Source organism: Balaenoptera musculus, chromosome 15 (assembly GCF_009873245.2).
Source record: "Balaenoptera musculus isolate JJ_BM4_2016_0621 chromosome 15, mBalMus1.pri.v3, whole genome shotgun sequence".
NCBI lineage: Eukaryota > Metazoa > Chordata > Mammalia > Artiodactyla > Balaenopteridae > Balaenoptera > Balaenoptera musculus.
The window spans coordinates 57,921,924-57,943,288 of NC_045799.1; the positions used below are offsets into that span (position 1 = coordinate 57,921,924).

General features: G+C 43.4%; 1 long non-coding RNA gene across 3 annotated transcripts in view; it reads left to right on the forward strand.

Annotated features, from left to right (window-relative positions):
• Positions 1-7,053: 7,053 nt before the first annotated feature.
• LOC118881218 overlaps positions 7,054-21,365 on the forward strand; it is a 40,116-nt gene continuing 25,804 nt past the window's right edge. For 2 of the 3 annotated variants that reach the window (XR_005016472.1, XR_005016470.1), the window contains exons 1-2: positions 7,054-7,422; positions 13,703-13,812. This is a non-coding gene — a long non-coding RNA (uncharacterized LOC118881218). Of the gene's footprint in view, positions 7,423-8,802; positions 8,969-10,257; positions 10,648-11,031; positions 11,224-13,702; positions 13,813-21,365 lie in introns of those variants that run through there. The other variant, XR_005016471.1, reaches the window with a different exon arrangement.

Consider the following 21,365-nt stretch of genomic DNA (forward strand, 5'->3'; position numbering starts at 1 on the left):
CTGCCCCGGGGCTGTAAGTACATGTGTGACTCATAAACAGCTGTCCATCTCATCTGTGCAGTGTTGCCTTGTTCTGCGTTCAGGCAATTTCATATTATTTAGGGTGGGAGATTCCCTCCCTCACCAGTGGAGTGACTAGAAGACAATCAGAATACCCCTCCCCCATCTAAGAAGGTATTTTTGAGGATTACTTGAAATACATACACAAAAGTGCTGTTTAAATCTCAACACATGAGTTAAATGCAAGGCATTATAAGTTAGAATGCAAGGGATTGTAAGTATTGCTCTTGGTTTTGTTAATTCTCTGGCAATTGAAAAAAGAATTCTCAGACTAGTATAGTAATACTAACTGGTGGGTGAATAACTTGCCCAAGTTTATTATTTACACTTTATTATTTAACTTTTTGATGGTCAAATAGAATTGTATCACGCATTATATTCTCGAAGCCGTGGTTTTTTTCATGCCACAATAAATCATAAACATATTTTCACTGCGGTTTAATCCCTCTTAAGAGCCCTACAATGTTCCAATGCGTAAAAATATCTTAATTCAACCAACTTCCTAGTCGATCTCATTCATTTCCAGGACTTTAAATATCATCTAAGTGGCGCTGGTTTATGAATGTATGTCTCTATCCCATTCATTCCTAAGTTTGAGATTCGTACACGCGACTGCCTGATTGCCCTCTCCACTCTGATATGTCATAGGCATCACAAACTTATTGAGCCCCAAACAGAACCCCTAATTTCCTCCAGTTTCTTGTATCCAACTGTTTCATTCTGCGTTTTCCCTCATTAATAAGTTAAATGAAATTCTCACACATGTTCACTATGCATTTTATAAAAACTATGCTTTTCAACATTTTGAGAATTACATTTTAACAATCATCATGAAGATATGGTAATCACCACTCTCCTATATGTTACTTTTTGTACTTTTCAGATTATTTCTGGAAAGGAAGGCGTTACAACAGTCCATGACTCCCTCCTTCCCAGCCGGGGAATACCTGGAAATGAATGGCCTCCACCATTCATTTCAAGACTTCCTTGAAAATAGGCTAATGGTATTTACTAGAAGAAAGAGACCAGGGAGAGCTTATCTCTAAAATAATTTTAGCAGGATGTACCTGGCTTGTCTAGATTGCTTACTGAGAGTAAACCTGGAATTTGTGGGCAATGACTGGCTAGAGAATAGGAAGTCATCATGCAGACATTTCTACCTATGTAATTAATGGAGGATAAAACTGGGAAACCACAAAGCCAAAATTGCTTCACCTGAGGACAATGATCCATACCCATCACTGGGAACTCACTGATTAATCCAAAACTAACCCAGAACAACTAGGAAGCTGTAGCTGACAGATGTGAGCGCCTTCATAAAAGGAATGCAATGTTTGTGCCTACATCTTGCTTGCAATCTTTAATCACTAGTAAGGATAAGCATTAGATTAGATGTATGATTCACTTGAGGTTGATTTGACTCGTCAGTTCTTTGTGCTAATATAATTTCCTTAAGAAAATTTCCCAAAGTGAGAATTACTTAAAATTCTCACTTTGAAAGTGAAAACTTTTTAAACTTGAAATTGATTTTTCGGAAATAGAAATTTTGACAGTGGGAGAAAAGGCATGCACCATGAAAATTCTGGTCCATGCTGTGATGTTATCCCCACTTCAGAGAGTCTTGTCCACTTTCAATGATACCAACAGAGCATGAGTGTGCCCCCTTCACACACACGCACACACCAGCTCCAGGCTCAGTATCACCTTTGCCACCATGATCAGGGGAAAACAAAGGCGTCTCATTTCTGGAATAAGAGTGATCAGACAGTCTGGGGAAGAGAACTCAGCCAAGTCCCCCCAAATTATGATGCCATTTCCTTGGAGGGGGTCAGAAGAACACATCAACAGTCTATCAGCCATTTCCCTATATCCGCCTTCCCAAAGGACCTAACAGTAGGCACCTGTCAACTGCTCACCTCAGTCACACCTGGCAACAACTCTCGGAGAAACCAGACATTCAACAAGAGTAGAAGCCTTTGAACCAAGTGTAAGAGACGTAGGCACTGTAGATACCAGAGCCCTGGAATACGGGCTGGGGCCCTGGAGCTCTCTTGGGCGTGCCATTTCACTTCTCTGGGATATACAATTCCAGGGACTGTTGGTCAGAAATGAAATGAACTTCAGAGACAACTCTGCCAGCTCTCCGATTTTATAGGAGAGGAAATCAAACCTCAAAGCACTTAAGGTTCTTCTTTTCTTCATTCAACAAGTATGTGTTGAGTGGCTAATGTATTCAGTGCCGGGCTTTGTGTTAGGAGGTGGGGCTAGAGAAGAAAACAAGACAGGATTATCCCTGACCTCACAGAGCTTAGTCTAGTGCTGGGGATGGGGAGGTATTTCTTCACATAATTTCAGGGACCACTTGGAGAATCTAATGAACTCTCTTCTCAAAAAAATAAGTAACTGGGGGCTTCCCTGGTGGCGCAGTGGTTGAGAATCTGCCTGCCAATGCAGGGGACAGGGGTTCGAGCCCTGGGCTGGGAAGATCCCACATGCCGCGGAGCAGCTAGGCCCGTGAGCCACAATTGCTGAGCCTGCGCGTCTGGAGCCTGTGCTCCGCAACAAGAGAGGCCGCGATAGTGAGAGGCCTGCGCACCGCGATGAAGAGTGGCCCCCACGTGCCGCAAATAGAGAGGGCCCTCGCGCAGAAACGAAGACCCAACACAGCCATAAATAAATAAATAAATAAATAACAAAAGTGATTAAAAAAAAATTAAGTAACTGTACATGCACATGCCCCCACATGAACACAGTTCAGCCTATACATTCTGGTAGATTCACTGACTCCTAGAAGCCAGCCCATCCACGGATCCCCCAATTTAAAAATCGTTCATTAATGCACAACACGCTGTCATTGCACTAAGCCATTATATTTCGAATCCTTACACCAGTCCATCAAATAGAAATTAATAGTCTCATTTTACGGAGGAAGAAACCAACATGCCAGACTTAACAAACATGCTCAGACCGCACTGCACGCCTCTGTTACATCACATCGGTTCTTTGTGCGCAGGTAACAGAAATTTGCTCTGGCAAATTCATGAAGAAAAGGAATGAATGGAGAGGATGTTAGGTAACTTTAAGAACCAAAAAGAAGGCTATGGAATTGGCCTCAAAACAGTAGTAATTCGGGCAGCTCCGCAGCTTTACTTTCTTCCCCCAATCTCTGAATGACTGTTGTTAAAAAACAACAGGCCAAAATGGAGTCGCTTATGCTTTCCCACGTCACCAAACCAAGGCTGACCTTAATCACAGGTTCCGCTCTCCCAGAAATGGAGTCTTAAACCAGCCACTCAGGAATCGCCTGGTCAGCACTAGTGCTATCACCGGCAGACACTGTTAACAACTTCCGGGAAAGAAAACTAGAATCTGGGTAATAAAATAAAGTCTAACCTTTTGTTTTTCCTTTGGGCTTAGTCTAGTTTCACTTGCTCACAGGGTGCTGCGTGCAGAGGCCTCACGCCCGGCAACTCCGACCAGCGTTCCTCACGGGAAATGGCGGCGCCCGCCCCTCAGCAGGACGGACCGTGCGCAGAAGCGCTGCACACGGCACCTCGACTCAAGATGGCGGCTGCGGGCTGTGCGCAGAGAGGCTTCGCCCGGCACTGGGACCTGGAGCCGTGAGCAGCGCGCCTGCGTCAGACCTGGGGGAACCCCGCCCCCTCCCGGCTCCAAAGCTGCCCTGCCCACAGCCTTCTGGGGAGAGTATGTACTCAGAGCTCAAGTCTCTCCTTTCTTTGCTCCACGAATAAAGCTTTTCTTTGCTTCTGAACCAAACTTGGTCTCGGTCTCATTCTATTGGCTCAATGGACACTGGACAGAAAGAACGCTTGTTGGGGACCGATTCAGGAGGGTAATAGGTCATCTGCCTGATAGACCCCCGTCATCCCCTAAAGAAAAGTGACCTCGCAATAACCAACCCACTTTTTGCCTCGTATAACTTCCTTGTTCCTGCTCCCTTCTGCCTATAAAAGTCTCTCATTTTGTACAGCTGCTCAGAGCTCCTTTCTATCTGCTAGATTGGATGCTGCCTGATTCTAATTGATCTTTGTTCAAATAAACTCTTAAAATTTTTAATATGCTCTAGATTATCTTTCAACACTGTCCTCAAAATTTAGAGCCCTGAAGCATTGACAAAGACTCTCTTTTTTTGGTATTTTATTGAAGTATAGTTGATTACAATGTTGTGTTAATTTCTGCTGTACAGCAAAGTGATTCAGTTACACACATATATATATATATATATATATATATATTCCTTTTCATATTCTTTTCCATTATGGTTTATCACAGGACATTGAATATAGTTCCCTGTGATATACAGCAGGACCTTGTTGTTTATCAAAGACTCTCTTCTTCACCAAACTTGTCAGGCTCCTCTGACCGCTCTTTTCAATGAGGTCTCAACCTTCCGGGCTCTCGTGCTCATTGCATTGCCTGGTTTTAGCAGAAATCCTGTCAAGTCAATTTAGCCAGACTCTCCACCCTCAAAATCTGATCAAATTCCTCATCTGCCACCATTCCCCAGGTACTATCTGATCACCTTGGGCTATCTTCAGCAAGATTACTGTTAGGTCAGTTTAGCAAGAATTACCCTACCCTCTTTAGTAATTTTCCATCCACTGACCACTCCCCTCCTTAGCTCCTTGGCTATAAATCCCCACTTTTCACGTTGTATTTGGAGTTGAGCCCAATCTCTCTTCCCTACTGCAAACTCCATTGCAGTAGCCCCTTGAAGAAAGTCTTTGCTATTCTTCTTTAGTAAGTGTCAGAAAAATGTTTTTTCTTTGACACCATAGAGTAGATTCCCCCGGGGTTGGCTCATGTGACCACATGTGGCCAAGGGACAGTCCTTGCAAGGCTGTGTACTGTGGGAGAGCAGATTTCTGAAAGAAGTGGGATGCATTAACTTTTAAACCAAAGTAGGGAGGCCAAAAATGCCAACAAGTTTATTGTAAAAATGGCAGGTGTAGAATCATGGTTTGTAAGCAAATCTGACCAGGGTATCTTCACCCTCTTTTCCATTTTCTGATTTGAGCAGAAGTCAGGCTCATTGGTAATCAGTCAACATAAATAATCAATGCTTCTCTCTGTCCTGAATTTGTGATTCAATTATCCTAATGATGTGCCAGAAATGTTTAGCCATCTCTGACCTGCGAGCTCTCAGAAAGTAAATATAAAGCCAAATGGATTGTTAGGCTGTGTCCCCGGCCTTGGATGAGTCTAATGAGTATGCAGGTGTCATGGAAGAATGTAGTTTTGCCTTCCCAGCATCAATCCCTCCTTCTTCTGATAACAGCATCCTGACTCCCCTGCTCTGTCCTGACTCCCAAGAGGGAGTATAAGACCCAGACTTGGCCAACCAGAAATACTCAGCATTAGTCCCAGGACTGAAAACATTTGGGAAATTATTGGGAAATACATATTTTTTCCCAGGTTTGCTAGCCTGGAAAGGAAAGACTTGGGCTAATAGTTGTTTATTTCACCACTTAAGCACCTAGATCCAGCCAGGCCTGAAGATCTCTAAACTTTTCAGTTAGGTCATTCAATGCTATTTGTGTGTGTGTGTGTTAATATTAAGTTTATCACTTGGAAACAAACAAAAAAGTCTAGTATAAAGGTGTTCTACCATGTCTAATCATGTAGTGATACCAATGACTTTTTGGTAGTAAAGGTGTTTTGTTTGCTTTTTGATTAACCACATAATATAACATAGACACAGAGTAAGAAGAAAAACACAAGACAGCAAAATGACAAAGACAGCCACATTTGTACCCCAGCTGACACTTTCCCTGTTCCATCCCTCTCTGTTTCCAGGCTCCGTTTATATAGTCACCCGATATTATCAGGATACTGGGTTATGTACCATTCACAACTTTGAAGCATAGGAATATACCACCTATTTTAAATAAATTAACAAAATTAAATAACTAAGGACCCAGGACCTGAATGTATTTTTGTCAAATACAAATGATTTGCATATTAAGAGGCACCTTGAAAGAAGGTGATGCAAAACCCAGTGGAATAAACTAATAATGGTGGAACTTCAGGTGTTCATCTAATACAATGAACTGAATGTTTATGTCCACCCAAATTCATATGCTGAGATCCTAACTCCTGATGTGATAGTATCAGGAGGTGAGGCCTTTGGGAAATGATTAGGTCATGAGGGTGGAGCCCTCATTAATGGGATTGGTGCCGTCATAAAAGAGACCCCCACAAAGCTCCCTTTCCATTATCCATCATGTGAAGATACAGCAAGAAGACGCCATCTATGAACCAGGAAGCAAGTCCTCACCAGACACCGAATCTGCTGGCACCTTAATTTTGGACTCCCCAGCCTCCAGAACTGTAAGAAAGAAATGTTTGTTGCTTAAGCTGCCCAGGCTATGGTATTTTTGTTATAGCAGCCCAAACAGACTAAGACATGTAATATAGAATTATTGCGCACCTACCATGTGCCAGACAAGATGCTGTGACACAAAAATATACAAGTGTTCTCTTCTCTCAAAGAATTTACAACTTCAGGAAGAGATAAGTAATAAAACTGTTACACAGCAGAAAGGTAAGTAATAAAATGAAAACATTTCTTGGACACCTAACCTCTGGGGAGGGAGACAGCCGCCAGGAGAGGTTTCCTCTGGGCCCAGCACATTATTTCTAGCCCTAGCACAGTGTCTATCACAAAGTGATTGCTCTGTAAATATTTCCTATGCAACGAACAAGCTGGGATGACACCTGGGCCTTTCGGGACCTTGGATCTGCCTCCTTGGATGCTGCCCCCCGCAGCTCTCTCCAAAGGGCGCTCCATCAGCCTGAGAGGGGTGCCAACCTGCCCGCTTAGCTTACTCAGCTGTGGTCTCTCCGTGGATCATTAACATCCTATTTTCAGGGCAGTAGGCTCCTGACTCCTAGCAATTAGTCAGAGAGTTTTGCACAAGATAAACAAACACAGGATTGCTTTAGGACAAAACTCAGGTTCTAGATGTTATAGTCTAGGATTTTTGAAGGCTTGAAGAGTGAAGGCTGGGAGTGGGGGTGTGCTCTGAGCCTGGCTGCAGCTATCCTAGAACAATTCCAAAGGAAGCTGAGAAGGTAGAGGCATCGACCAGTGACCCCCTAACTGTGTTGATCAAAGTGAATGAATTACGGTGAAAAGCCAACTCCAGGGGCTGGAGGACCCAGCGCTGATCCACCTGGCAGCACACGTACGTCCAAGAACTCAGCCCGCACATTATAAAGGGTGGGCTTGAGCATTATCAGCCAAGCAGAGAAGGGAAGAAATGGAGTAAGCAAGAGGGGACAACAGCTTAGAGAGGTGAAAAAGCAGAAAACTCTCACGGAACTGGATAGTAGCTTCAGGTATGTAAGTACTGTGTGTGTGTGTCTGTCTGTCTGTCTCTGTTTGTCTGTGTACATGTGTGTTCACTCTTCATGTCCCGGTCAGGGCAGAATTCCCATTAGGCACAGTGGGCACAATACCTAGGGCCCATGACTCTTTAAGTATCTTTTTTTTTTTTTTGGCTGTGCTGCACGGCTCGCGGGATCTTAGTTCCCCAACCAGGGATCAGGGATTGAATCTGGGCCATGGCAGTGAAAACACCCAGTCCTAACCACTGGACAGCCAGGGAATTCCTAAGTACCATTTTTTAATTTTATTTTAAAATCAGAAGAAACAAATGAATATGACAACAATGATTCCAGCCTGGGTTTTATTCACCTCTATACCAACACAGCTATAAAATATTATTTTTATATTTTTTTATGGAGGAAGAGGCCCATGATGGCAAAAGTGCCTAGAACTCATAAAGTGGTAAGGTGCCCACGGCCCCAGTATCTAGAACAGCACACGAGTTGGCAAAACTCAATAAACTGCTGAATGAAGGAGTGAACTGTAAGTGGTCCTGTTTGACTGGAAAGCAGGACAAGCGTTGGATAGAGAAGAACTAGTGGATGACCTTGACTGCTGGTTAAAAAGCTTGGACATGATCTTACGGGATACAGGGAGTCCTGAGAGGTGAGTGACAGTCCGGCTGGAGCTTGCAAAGCCTCCTCTGGCTGTTCTGGGGGAAGGTAGAGACTGGAGGCAGGGCCAGCACTGAGGTGGAAGCAAGGAAGACACTCAAGGTGCAGAAGGCCCTTTTGGTAAAGCATCACTTCCGGCCAGTGTTTCCCAAAGTGCAGCACCCAAACCTCTGCCAGCACTTGGACAATTTTGGGTAGCAAGTTCCCATGGCATCAGACAACCTCCCTGTTCACTCATCTCCCAGTGCCGCTTGTTCCATCAAGGGAAAAGTCTGTTTGGTGAAAGTTTATCTTTAAACCCTCTCTAATCCTGGCTCATATCCCTTTGTAACCGTGGGAACAGGACCAAGGTCTTCGGGGGCAACTGTATCTGGTTATTACTTGATAATGTTATTTCTGTTTTCATCGTATTTATTTGCCAAGTTGTCTTCCGTTTATACCAAGCAATCCTGGATTTTCCATTTATCATAGTGAGATCAAGTTTCTTGCTAAAAGAATTATCTGAATAAATAAAAGGGCAAGTCAATTAGAAGTAACATTATGAAAGCAGTTATGGAGTCTGTAGACAGATATGACTAAAATAAACATCAAGGTGGTACTCAAACGTCTGGAGTTTGGGGAACGTTTTTCTGTGCAAAAGGCGAAACCTGACGTATCGTCCTATGTTGTCTCTCGTTTTCCGCCTCACCAATTGTTCCAGGAATGCTTTTTCTGCAGACAGACTTGCAGGCCTTGGAGCAGAAAGAAGGCACTCCCAGGGAGGCCCCTGGCACACACTCAAGATTCGGGAAGAGGAAGATTTGCCCTCCTGTTTCCACCTCTTCTCTCCTCTCTAGATGACAGCAGACATCCGAGACCAGGACAGTGTCAAGAACTGCAGAGGGTCAGAGATTTTAGCCCTCCTGCCTGCTAACAAGTTAGTCAATCATAGTTTTATGGATATTGGTAAAAGACATGAGACTCCTGCATCAGAAAAAAAGGACAGTTTATTCCTCACAGAAGTAGCCAGAGTCTGAACATTTTTGGTGCTGGTTCCCCCAACCCAAATTCTGACAGGGCATCATGAAGAGGGTCAGATTACAGCTGCACACACGGTGGGTTGCAATATAGGAGAGGACCCCTTGGCTTAGGGAGCCTGAACCTATTATAACAGGCAGTAAGCAAGCCAGCCCTTTGCTCCAGAGAGAGGCATTATCTTAATTATGTTGGACAGTAAGCATGCCTGCCCTTTGACCTGAGGGGACATACCATCTCTATCTTCATTACACAAACATGCTTGAAAAGTCCAGAGCAAAAGGCAGTTAGTGCCTTCTTCATAAGCTGTGAAAAAGAGGCCCATGGAGAAGAGCCTCCCAATAGCCAGCAGCTCGTACTTCATCAGAGCCTTAGCTACCCTCCAAAGCTGGCCCTGTGTAGTAGGCGTATTGGGGTTTGTAGCCAGACACGCATTGTTAACATTTATTGAAAACTTCTCAGGCCCTTCAGGTGCATTGTCTCATGGCAATAGCTCCTTTAGGTGGCTATTATTCCCATTTTACAGATGAAGAAGCTAAGGTAAATAAGGTGTCCAAGATCACTCAGTTAGAAGTGGGAGAGCAGGATTCTAACACAGCCCGGTCTGACTTCAGATTACGGATATCCCTGCTATACAAACATTTATTTCCCAAATAAAGTTAGAAAGCCAGGAATATTTATGCTTGCTTTTTACCCACTACACTCTCCTGCACTGCACTTTTCAAAGGCAAGACTAGTCCAGGGAAAGGCTTTCCTACATTCCAGCTGGGCCCTGGGCCAGCTCCAGTGGTGATCCAGTGGTCTACCTCATCTCCTTATGGATCCTGGCTACTTGAAAGTCAAGGTTCCAGCAGAGCCACAGCCTCTGTTACCACCCCTGGAGCCAGGGATGGTTTTACTTTGGCTCAAGATCAAGGAAAAGACCTGGGTGGGAGCTGGGCATGAGGGTCATAACTGGGGGCAGGCAGAGAAACTGGGGTGCATGGTTGCCTAGCAACTGAGTGAATAAATGAGACTGATTCAATGAGTCATAAATAAAAATGCCTAAATGAGGGAAGAAGGACTAAGATTAATGATGACAAAGCTTCACTCAATCACTAAATACTAATTATGATCCTTTGTTACCTTAATATTCATTTTCTTTCCTGGCAATATCAGCTCCACTTCACAGATGGTGAAATTGCTTCCCTGAAACAGAGCCTGAGATGATACAGCAAGCTGGTGATAAAACAAGTAGTAGAACCCAGGTCTCCCACCTCCCACTGCAAGCTCTTTCCAACAGGCTGCGCTGCCTGTCAGAGCCCTGAGTACAAACCGCTGATGGCAAGAAGCACGGCTAAAACTCAATGGCAACAGGTTATGTGAGATACACCTCCATCATTTCACCTCTCAAGTGATCCAGGCATCAACCCTCTTGGGTCCTTCTCAGCCCTGCAGTGGCTTCTCCATCCGATGCTTACCATCCCCAGAACCCGCCATCACCTTATATACCATCTTCAGCTAAAGACAAAAGAAGATGCTGAGGGTGGGGAGAGTCAGTTCTAGGAGGTGAGCAGGAAAAGCACCGTAAACAAGGGTAAGGTTGTGATGATTTTTAAGCCATTGCCTTCTCCTTAGTAAGAGTTTCTAGAGATTTGGTCATCCTCCCCTCCCAGGTACTGGGAGGGAGACACCCTTACAAATAGAGATTTTTCCCTTGCAAATGTAAATATTTGTTACAAAAGGGTAACTCCTACTTGGTTTTCAGAGTTTTTCCCATGGCTGCTGCTTCTTAGAAAATAACCAGCTTAAAATAGTTAAGATGCCAAAGAGACATATTTTGGGGTGGCAAATTCTGCTCCCCTACATGATCATATTTCTGCCTTATTTCCTAGTTTTAGATGGTTCTCCCTAGCAAGTCTTACCCTTCATATTATTATGTTGTTTTTGTAGATGGTGATGAGGCCCTGTTCCTTGGTCCTCTCAAGGAGTTAAAACCAAGCAGGACCCTGTGGGGCTCCTGGACAGAGAAGACTTTCTGTCCCCCACTTCCTGTTTATAGGGAACAGCCTCCATGACCTCCGTTGAGTTCCAAAGGGCAGGTTCAAACAGTTGCTAATCAAGGGAGAAGCAGCCAAGAAACCACCTGAGGTAAGATTAAAGAGACCAGAGAAGGGCTTCCCTGGTGGCGCAGTGGTTGAGAGCCTGCCTGCCAATGGGGGACACGGGTTCGAGCCCTGGTCTGGGAAGATCCCACATGCCGCGGAGCAACTAGGCCCGTGAGCCACAACTACTGAGCCTGCGCGTCTGGAGCCTGTGCCCCACAACAAGAGAGGCCGCGATAGTGAAAGGCCCACGCACCGCGATGAAGAGTGGACCCCGCTTGCCGCAACTAGAGAAAGCCCCCGCACGAAACGAAGACCCAACACAGCCAAAAAAAACCCCAAAAACTAGAATATAGCATTTAAAAAAAAAAAAAAAAAAGAGACCAGAGAAGCTCATCAAGATTAGGAGATGGACCACCTGAGACGAGATTAAAGGAGTGCAGACCCTGCACACACCCTAATCTTACCAGAAACCCCACCCTTGAACCGCTGCTATAAAACTCCTCATCAAATTCTCCTGGGTTGGGACACACAGTTTCTGGGGCAGGAGTCCGCTTTGTCCCCCTTTGCCTGGCAAAGCAATAAAGTTATTCTTTTCTACTTCACCCAGAACTCTGTCTCCAAGATTTGATTCACCACTGGTGCACCGAGGCCAGACTTTTGGCATCAGAATCCCCAACTATCCCTATCCTGGGCCTTTTCTGTGGTCCCTTTTCCCTGCTGCTACCAAGTCTGTTCAGGATCAAGATGTTGAACTATCACCCCAGTGTCACTGAAAAATTAATTAATAGTCAATTTAAGGGCTTCCCTGGTGGCACAGTGGTTAAGAATCCGCCTGCCAGGGCTTCCCTGGTGGCGCAGTGGTTAAGGATCTGCCTGCTAATGCAGGGGACATGGGTTCGAGCCCTGGTCTGGGAGGATCCCACATGCCGCGGAGCAACTAGGCCCGTGAGCCACAATTACTGAGCCTGCGCGTCTGGAGCCTGTGCTCCGCAACAAGAGAGGCCGCGATAATGAGAGGCCCGTGCACCGCGATGAGGAGTGGCCCCCACTTGCCGCAACTAGAGAAAGCCCTCGCACAGAAACGAGGACCCAATACAGCCATAAATAAATAAATAAATAAATAAACCCAAAGTTAAAAAAAAAAAAAGAATCCACCTGCCAACGCAGGGGACACGGGTTCAAGCCCTGGTCCGGGAAGATCCCACATGCTGCAGAGCAACTAAGCCCGTGCGCCACAACTACTGAGTCTGCGCTCTAGAGCCCATGAGCCACAACTACTGAAGCCCGCGTGCCTAGAGCCCGTGCTCTGCAACAAGAGAAGCCACCGCAATTACAAGCCTGCGCACTGCAACGAAGAGTAGGCCCCACTCGCCGCAACTTGAGAAAGCCCGCGTGCAGCAACAAAGACCCAACGCAGCCAAAAATAAATAAAAATATAATAAATAAATTTTAAAAAATAGTCAATTTAAGAAAGAAATAGAAATTTTTATTAGAGCCAATCTGAGGATTATAACCTGGGAGACAGTCTTTCAGAAAGCTCTAAGGACTGTTCCGCCTATTAGAAGTCAAAGCACAGTTATATACATTTTTGAGATAAAGGGTTATACATTAAATGACATATTGATGGTTTACACAATCCAGATCCGCATGTGCAAAGCAAGTAATGAGTCATCTTGACCCCTTACAAGATTAAGAAGGAATGTTATTGATAGGGACAGAGTAAAGGGACAAAGTAGGTAAATAGCTAATCCCACTAGGGGATTGTAAGTAAAGAAAAAAAAAGCATGGGAGACACCTGTAAGTTAATGATCACTCAAGAAAGCAGGTTTGCTTAACCATAAAACCAAGCAGGCTTGCTTAGCAACAAAACCATGCAACAGAAGCATGAGACATGCCCCAAAACAATAAAACAATTGTGGCATGAGACCCACATCCTGCCCAGTGAGCTCAGTAAATTAATGACCCCTAGGACACACTCTCTGCACACATTAAAAAAATAATAATAATTTATGGAAAGGTGAAAGACCCTCTTTCAAAGTGAAAGACCCTCATTGTACTGAGACCTGAAATAATTTTTCCATAGTGCCATGACAGTCCCAGCTTGACTGTGTAGAGACAAGAAAACTCCCCCACCTGACATGGAGGAGGAACTGATGATGGAAGTGTGACATCTACTCAAGAATGAGGAAGAAGGTGGTCTTCTCCCCCTCCCCACTTTTCCTTTGATTATAAAACTGTGGCCCACTAAGTTCTTGGGGCATGGCATCCTCTCGCCCTCCCACTTGTAAGCCTCATAAGTGTCCTATTCTAATAAATCACTTTGCTTCTCGCTGAATTCTTTCTGCACTGAGACATAAAGAACTGGAGCTCCTTGGAGCCCCCCAAAATGCCACTTAGTGGTTTCATTATCTCCTAGGGAGGTCTGGTAAATGCAGGAGAGCCAATGGGCAGAGAAAAGTTTTATGTTTAAATTCTTCTTGCCTTGCCATACAATATGAATTTTCTTTCATCCTCAGGCAATAAGTCTGATGCTTGGTCAGGAGCTGGAGACCGCGAGAGAGCTTCCTATCAGCTTTCAAGGACGTGACTCCTGATGCAAACAGACAACAGAATACTTAGGTTCCAGGTAACTTCACTCTCCTCTTTTGCCACTCTTGTATTTAAAATGTCTTCTTCTCACTGCCTTTCTTTTTTTTTTTTATAAAGTCTCTTTATTCTTTTTTTTTAAATTAATTAATTAATTAATTTATGGTTGTGTTGGGTCTTCGTTTCTGTGCGAGGGCCTCCTCTAGTTGTGGCAAGCGGGGTCCACTCTTCATCGCGGTGCGCGGGCCTCTCACTATCGCGGCCTCTCCTGTTGGGGAGCACAGGCTCCAGACGCGCAGGCTCAGCAATTGTGGCTCACGGGCCTAGTCGCTCCACGGCATGTGGGATCTTCCCAGACCAGGGCTCGAACCTGTATCCCCTGCATTGGCAGGCAGATTCTCAACCACTGCGCCACCAGGGAAGCCCTCACTGCCTTTCTTTATTAACCTCAGTTTCTGTTGGAAAGTCAAATGCCTCCAAGGAAAGTCATGGTGTTCAGAGGCAAATGAGCAGAAAATCTGCTTATGGCTAATTGGGAAATGTACCATGAGCAAAAAGTCTTCTATTCAAAGGGGACCCTGTGGTCCTGCCCTTGTTTTCAGGGGAGGAAACTAAAGATGAAGTTGGGGGGAAAAATTGCTTACATGTCTCTCTTTCTCCCCTTGTTGATGTTCACATTTTTTCCCTTGTAATTAACTTCCCCAGAATAATTTTAACCAACATGGTAAAACATTCATAACGTAATCCTGGTCCTTTGTTTCAGAAAAATGGGCCTTTGGACAGGGAAATAATAACTTTTAAAATATCTTGAAATAATGTCTTATAATAAGTACAGACACTCGCCTGTGTACAGAAGAAACTCCAAATAACGGTGTCTTATAAGAGCAAAGACAATAATATATTTCTCTTTCTTCCCCTAAAATGCAAGTAGTTTTGGTGGTTCTGCTTTGCAAAGCTGTCAGGAGCCCAGGAGCCTTTCACTTTATGGTGTTTTCATCTCTAAGATGTTGTCCTTGTTCCCATGGTCCAAGGTCCACATTCCAACCAGTAGAAAGGGGAAAATGACAAAAGGAAGGACCACACATTACATTATAAAGCATAATTTAGAAGCTGTCCACAACACTTCCTCTCACAGTCCTTTGGACAAAGTGCAGTCTTATGGACATACTTTATTACAAAGGAGGCTGGGAAATGTAGTTTTCATACTGGGAAGACTGTACAGAAAAAAAAAACAACTTCTGGATCTCTTAATAGAGAAAAGGAGAATGGCTTTTAGAGAATGGAAAGCAGTTTGTACCATCGCTAGATAGCCAAGTATTTGACAATTTACAGACCTGATTGATGATTTTACTGGTTTTTTTTGTCAGAGGCTCCTTTAAGAGACATTTATCCAAGACAGAGTTATTAAATACTTGGAATTCTTTCCATTGAATTATGTAACAAGTGAAAAATGTGAGTTCCTTTTGTGGATATATATGTGTGTGGGTGGACATATATGTTTATCTATTTAAATATATATATTTATTTGCCCTGGAAATTTCTTCAAGGATACTCAGAAGACTGTTATAAATAATTAACTTTGAAGAGTAGAACAGGTTGTGAAGAGGAGGGAGGCTTTACATTTCATTTTATTCCTTTCTGTATTGTTAAATACACTTACCATGTACATATATAATAATGAGAGCTAGTTAATTAAAATAAGGGAGATTCTGGCTTTGATTCAAAAGCATACAATTTAAAGTTGGAAAGGAATTTAGAGGAAATTCAAGTCAAGATATACTATCAAATAAGAAAGAAAAAAAAGGCAGTTGAAGATTCCTTTGACTACTATGATCCTGTTTGGGTTTTTTAAATTATATATAATGATGTAATAAAAAATTCACATTTTAAGGCAACACAAGAAAAATTTAAACATAAAACTTTTTCTCTGCCCTTTGGCCTCTTCCCTCCCCTCTAGTGTGCATTGTGCATCTGCATTATGCATTAACCAAGCCTCCCCAATGGCAAAAATACCTGATCAACCATAAAGATCAATTTTTCTTCTTCTGGCACCAGTTATCCTTAGAAGATAACATTCCTTTCTCAACCCTGTAAGGGGTCATGATGACCCGCCACTTGCCTTATATGTGCAGACATCTTTGGTGAACTTTATGTACAATGCTAATATATCATTTCCCTTAAAGACAGCGATTGGTGCAGAACAGACTGGTCAGACAACCTGGGGAGATACTGGGCCACACGAAATGGAAGTTCTTAGCTTAACTACTTATGACCTTATTAATGTTACTAGCTGTATTACTTGTATTCTGCCTATTTTACAAGACTATTGTTTCTTGCATTACCAAATGTGTGACTGAGTCTTAGATAAAATTAGTGATGATTAAGCAACTTGAAAGATCAATGATTGTAATAGTGTAACTCCAGATATGGGAAGAAGCAACAAGAAGGAACTATTTCCTGGACCATAACAGACTAGTAAGACAAGCGGTCCAGAGGTTTTGGCTACTGTTAACAGGGTCCAGTCCTGCAACAGCACATTTAGTGACCTATCAACACAATCCTCCCTGACCTGGGGCTGAGCGTTCTTAGCATCACGGGACAAACTGGTCCCTAAATGCCTCCCAAACCTTCATAAAAATTAAGACCAAAAGGGAATGGTTTGTAAAATAATGTTGCCCACTATCCAGTTCGACACGAGTCAAGTCTGTAGCCACTGCAGTCACTGACCTACAATACACCCTGAAAGGAATTCAGGGCAAAAGTCAGGATGAGGCACTTTGTGCTCTAGGAAAACTGGCAGAACTGGCCCTCAGATCGTCAGATATTTTCAGGAGAAAATTTTTTGAATCCAGTTTCTCACATCTTCTCATACTTAGAAAAGCACTAACGCCATTCACTAAGCTATCTGTTCCTTGTGAATAGCAGTAACCTTTTACCAAGATGTGTGCTTGACTGCACGTACCCCTTTGCCAAAATCACATATATACTGGCCTCTTTGTTTACCTCTTCAGACAGTCCTCAGAGCTTTCTAAAAGACTATCTCCCGGGTTATAACCCACAGGTTGGCTTGAATAAAATTTTCCACTTCTCTCTTAGATTGACTATTAATTTTTTCATTGGCAATAGGATATAAATATACACATGTAGGTGTGTATATGGATAGATAGAGCTACATAAAAAAAGAAACAAATTGGAGAAGTACACATCATATTGTGAACTCCATTTATCTCTAGAGATTAGGGATGTGAAGGAGTTTCACTTTCTATTTTATTTATTTGTGGAGTGATTTTATTATTATGTTGACTCATTTGACTCCTTCTTTAGCAGGAAAAAAAAAAAAAAAGATAAAAATGGAAAGATTCTGCTGGGAAGGAAGACATTTTCCTCTACCCTCCAGGTTCTTCTGGCTGTTCTAAGAATTAAACTGATATGAAACAGATTAACAGGAGAAAATCAAACAAAAATTGAATAACATGTATACATGGGAGAGACCCAGGAAAACTGAGTAACTCTTCCAAATAGGCAAAACCCTCACCTTAAACACCAACCTCAGCTAAAGACAAGAGGTTGTTAAAGGTAGGAGACACAGTTTTGGGAGGTGACCAGGAAAAGCATAATAAACAAGGGTAAGCTTGTTATGGAAATTCAAGTCCTTGCCTTCTCCACTGATAAGAGTTTCTAGAGATTTGGTCATCCTCCTCTTCCAGGTACAGAGAGGGAGACACCCTTACAATTGGAAATTTCCCTTGCAAATGTAAATGTTTCTAACAAAAGGGTAACTCCTACTTGGTTTTCAGAATTTTTCCCATGGCTGCTATTTCTTAGAAAATAATCAGCTTAAAATAAGTAATATGCCAAAGAGATATATTTTGGGTTGGCAAATTCTGCTCCCCTAAAAATTCCAAGGCGTTTTAAAATTCCTTCTGCCACAGCTCTACCATCCAGGCTCTGATTAATTCTAGTGAAGGAGAATTCATTTATTCATTACAGAATAATGTATGAAATATGGCCCACTGTGCTGAGCCCTAGGAATACAAAGATGAAATAAATCTAGAAAGGTCTTCTAATTGGAGCCCCAAGTAGTGAAATGAGGGTAAGGATGGAAGAGGAGAGAAGCAGAATATAGGAGAGGGTGAAACTGAGCAGGAACCTGTCCGGCGCTCCTGGGTACAAAAGCCTTTCTGTGTCCCCCATTTCTAGTTTGTAGGAAAAAGGCTTCAACCTCCTAGACCTTCCCTGAGTACCAGAGGGCAGATCCAAACAGTTTGCTTATCTGGGAAGGGAGGGAATGCAGAAACAAAGGAGGAGCAGTCAAGAAACAATAGTGCAGCAATGGGGCCTGTTTTCTCCTCAAGGAATATATATAACAATATATCTTTGAGTTCTTTTACAGGAACTAACGCCCCCACCCAGGTGGAGGATGGTAATTTCAGGCTGAGCACACGATTTCTGAAACACCACCCTGTTACCTTAACAGCAAGCAATCAGAAGAAAGCCACACGCCCTGCAGCCCTCACTCCAAATTTTGCCTATAAAACTTTTCTCTGAAAACCATCAGGGAGTTTGGGTCTTTTGAGCCCAAGCCACCGGTTCCCCATGTGTGGCTCTGCAGTACATCTCTCTCTGCTCCAAACTCTGACATTTCAGTTTGTTTGGCCTCACTGTGCACTGGGCACATGAACTTGCATTTGGCAATAAGGGAAGAGGAGAACATTGTTAGGATGGATCCTGCCAGGCTTGTTCGTGGTTGCGAAACCATGCAACTCAGATTGGGACTTGAACCCACAGTCTTTTAACTGAGATCACACACCTGGTCTCAGGACTTAATGAAGCTCAGGTTCTTGATGTCTAGTCGCAGAGAGAATTCAGTGAGAGACAAAGTGATGGGTAAGAAGTGATTTATTAGAGAGACACACTCCACAGACAGAGTGTGGGCCATCTCACACACTGGTGAGAGGCACCAAGGTACAGGGTTGTCAGTTTTTATAGGGGTGAGTAATTTCATAGGCTAATGAGTGGGAGGTGTATTCAGCTATATTGGGGAAGGGGTGGGGATTTCCAGGAATTGGGCAACTGCCCACTTGTTGACCTTTTATGGTCGGCCTTGGAACTGTCACGGCACTTGTGGGTGTGTCATTTAGTGTGCTGATGTGTTACAGTGAGCCTATACTGAGACTCAATGTCTAGTGGAAGTCGATTTGTCAGCCATCTTGGACCTAGTTGGTTCTAACAAGTTTATGCCATTTCCTCAGGCTATGTCATTCTTTTAAAGGTTGTGCCCTGCCCCCTTCCCTGCTGTTTCACTTGTAGCCCCAGCTCCTAGACTAGTGGTGATGCCAAAACTGGCCTCTGTACACTGACACTGAATTAAATCTCAGAGACAGAGTTTTGGGTGAAGCAGAAAAGAATAGCTTTATTGCTTTGCCAGGCAAAGGGGGCCACAGCAGGCTAATGCCCTCAAAACTGAGTGTCCCGACCTGGAGGGGGTAGTGAGGGGTTTTATAGTAATGGTTCAAAGAGGAGGGTGTGATCAGCTCATAGACTTTCTTCTGATTGGTTGGTGGTGAGGTAAGTGGGAGTCAGCATCATCAACCTTCTGGTTCCAATAGGTCTGGGGTCTACGTGCTTGTGGGCAGCATATAGTTAACTTCTCCCACCTGGTGGGGGTTTCAGTATCTGCAAAACAACTCAAGGATATTATGTGTGTCCCTTGAGGGGGAACCAGGACTCTGCCCCAAGGCTGCACTATTGTTTCCTGACTGCTTGCTCCTCCTTTGTCTCCCCATCTCCTCCCTTCCCTGATTAGCAACCGTTTGAACCTGTTGGTTGGAACTCAGGGAAGGTCATGGAGGCTGGATGAAGCCTATTTCCTGTAATCAAGATTGGGGGATACACAGAAAGTCTTTTGTGCCCAGGAGCCTCACAGGGTCCTTCTGGGTTTCAGGGGATGGCACAGAAAAATGCTCAGCAAATATTTGTGGAGCAAATGAGTAGCAGAGGAGGAAGAAATGGCAAACAATCTGACTTGTCAGATGGAACAGTTCTATCAGCAGTGTAATTAAGATTCAGAGATAGGATAAACTAAGGCAGTTGTGATGGTCCATTAGTGGTGGGGTGCAGGGAGTGCAGAATTGGATCTCTGAAAAAGGGAATTAAAAGAGCCTAATCCTTAGGCTACCCTTTCTTCTGTGACATCTTCCTCCTGTACCTTCCACTCATTGGCATTTTGTTACATAAATGAAGGTGTTGTGCTGGTATGATGATTAGAAAGTTAATGATAATTATAATCGCTTCCTTTGGTTCTCCTGCCATTAGTCTAGATATATTTTGTTTGGTATACATTTTATTCAATTATACTGAGCTGGCTTTGATGATGGAAAAATACAAAAGAGTTCACTGTTAATTATAACAGAATATTTACATAATTCCCAAGCAGTCCCAAATTTAGTTCATCCTTTCATAGTGAACCTCAAAGGGTGATTTTGAGTTTCCTTATAATGTTCTTTACTTCTGCAATTTCTTTACAGTGAAATTGTGTTACCTTTATAATAATACTTTCTGGGGGAAACAATAGACCCAAAAAAAGTAAAACAACAATAAATTTTATTTCTTCTAATCATTCCAAAATTTTAGCGGCATTGAAAATTACCTGTAAGGGGCCAGTGTGGAGGTGGGAGAGGGGAGAATTTTCCAGACTGTTGAAATGAAAAGAGATCATTTCTCCCTTCCCCTTGCCAGAACAGTGCCAGGAGAAACTTAGTGGTTGTAAATCCTCTCCCTAACCTTTTGTTGTGTCTATAATCTCTAGAGGGAACTAAGCCTCTGGCCAGTTTTACAACCCAGAAATATTTTTCAAAGGTCTGGGATTTTTCCCTTTTGAAATGTAAACTTCTGAAAAGATAATATCCCAGCCTCCCTGTCACTGAGGGCACCTTATCTGGGAGCTAGCAGGAGGGGATAGAGAAGTTCAACTTTTCAGTGCACTCAGGGAAGCCCAGTGCCTTCACAATTAATCCAAATAAAAGACAACTCTTCGGCCCCTCAATATACCATCAAACTCCCATATCCTCAGTGCCATCTGGATATGAATGGGATTCTCTACTTTGCATCTAGAAGTTGGATCTTTCAGGCCAAGCCAGGGAAGCCCTGCAGCTGAGATTTCCTAAATCTGAACTGGGAGCCTTCAAGTGTAGTCTCAGCTCAAGCACTGAGAAGCAGTTGGAAAAGACCCTCAGGGATTAGCTCTCAAAGCTCTTCCATTTCATCCTCCATCAAGGGGAACTGGTTAATCCTTTCCATTTAAATTGCCCTGAGATTCATTCAGCCTTTGCTGGGCAGCCTGTCTCCTGTCTGCTATCTTTTCCTCCCACTTCATGGAGACAATGGATCAAATCCACAACCAACATGAATATCCTACAAACCTCTGCCAATAATTTGATTAATGTCTGCCCCAAAGCACCACAGACAACTGATGCAAAAAGTATGCCTTGGAGTGTTTGAGCAACTCTAATGTATCCTCCTACTCTGGAAAATGGCTTTTTGAATACACTGAGTAAACGAGGGCTTTATGCCAAAATAAGATGGCAGTTTTTC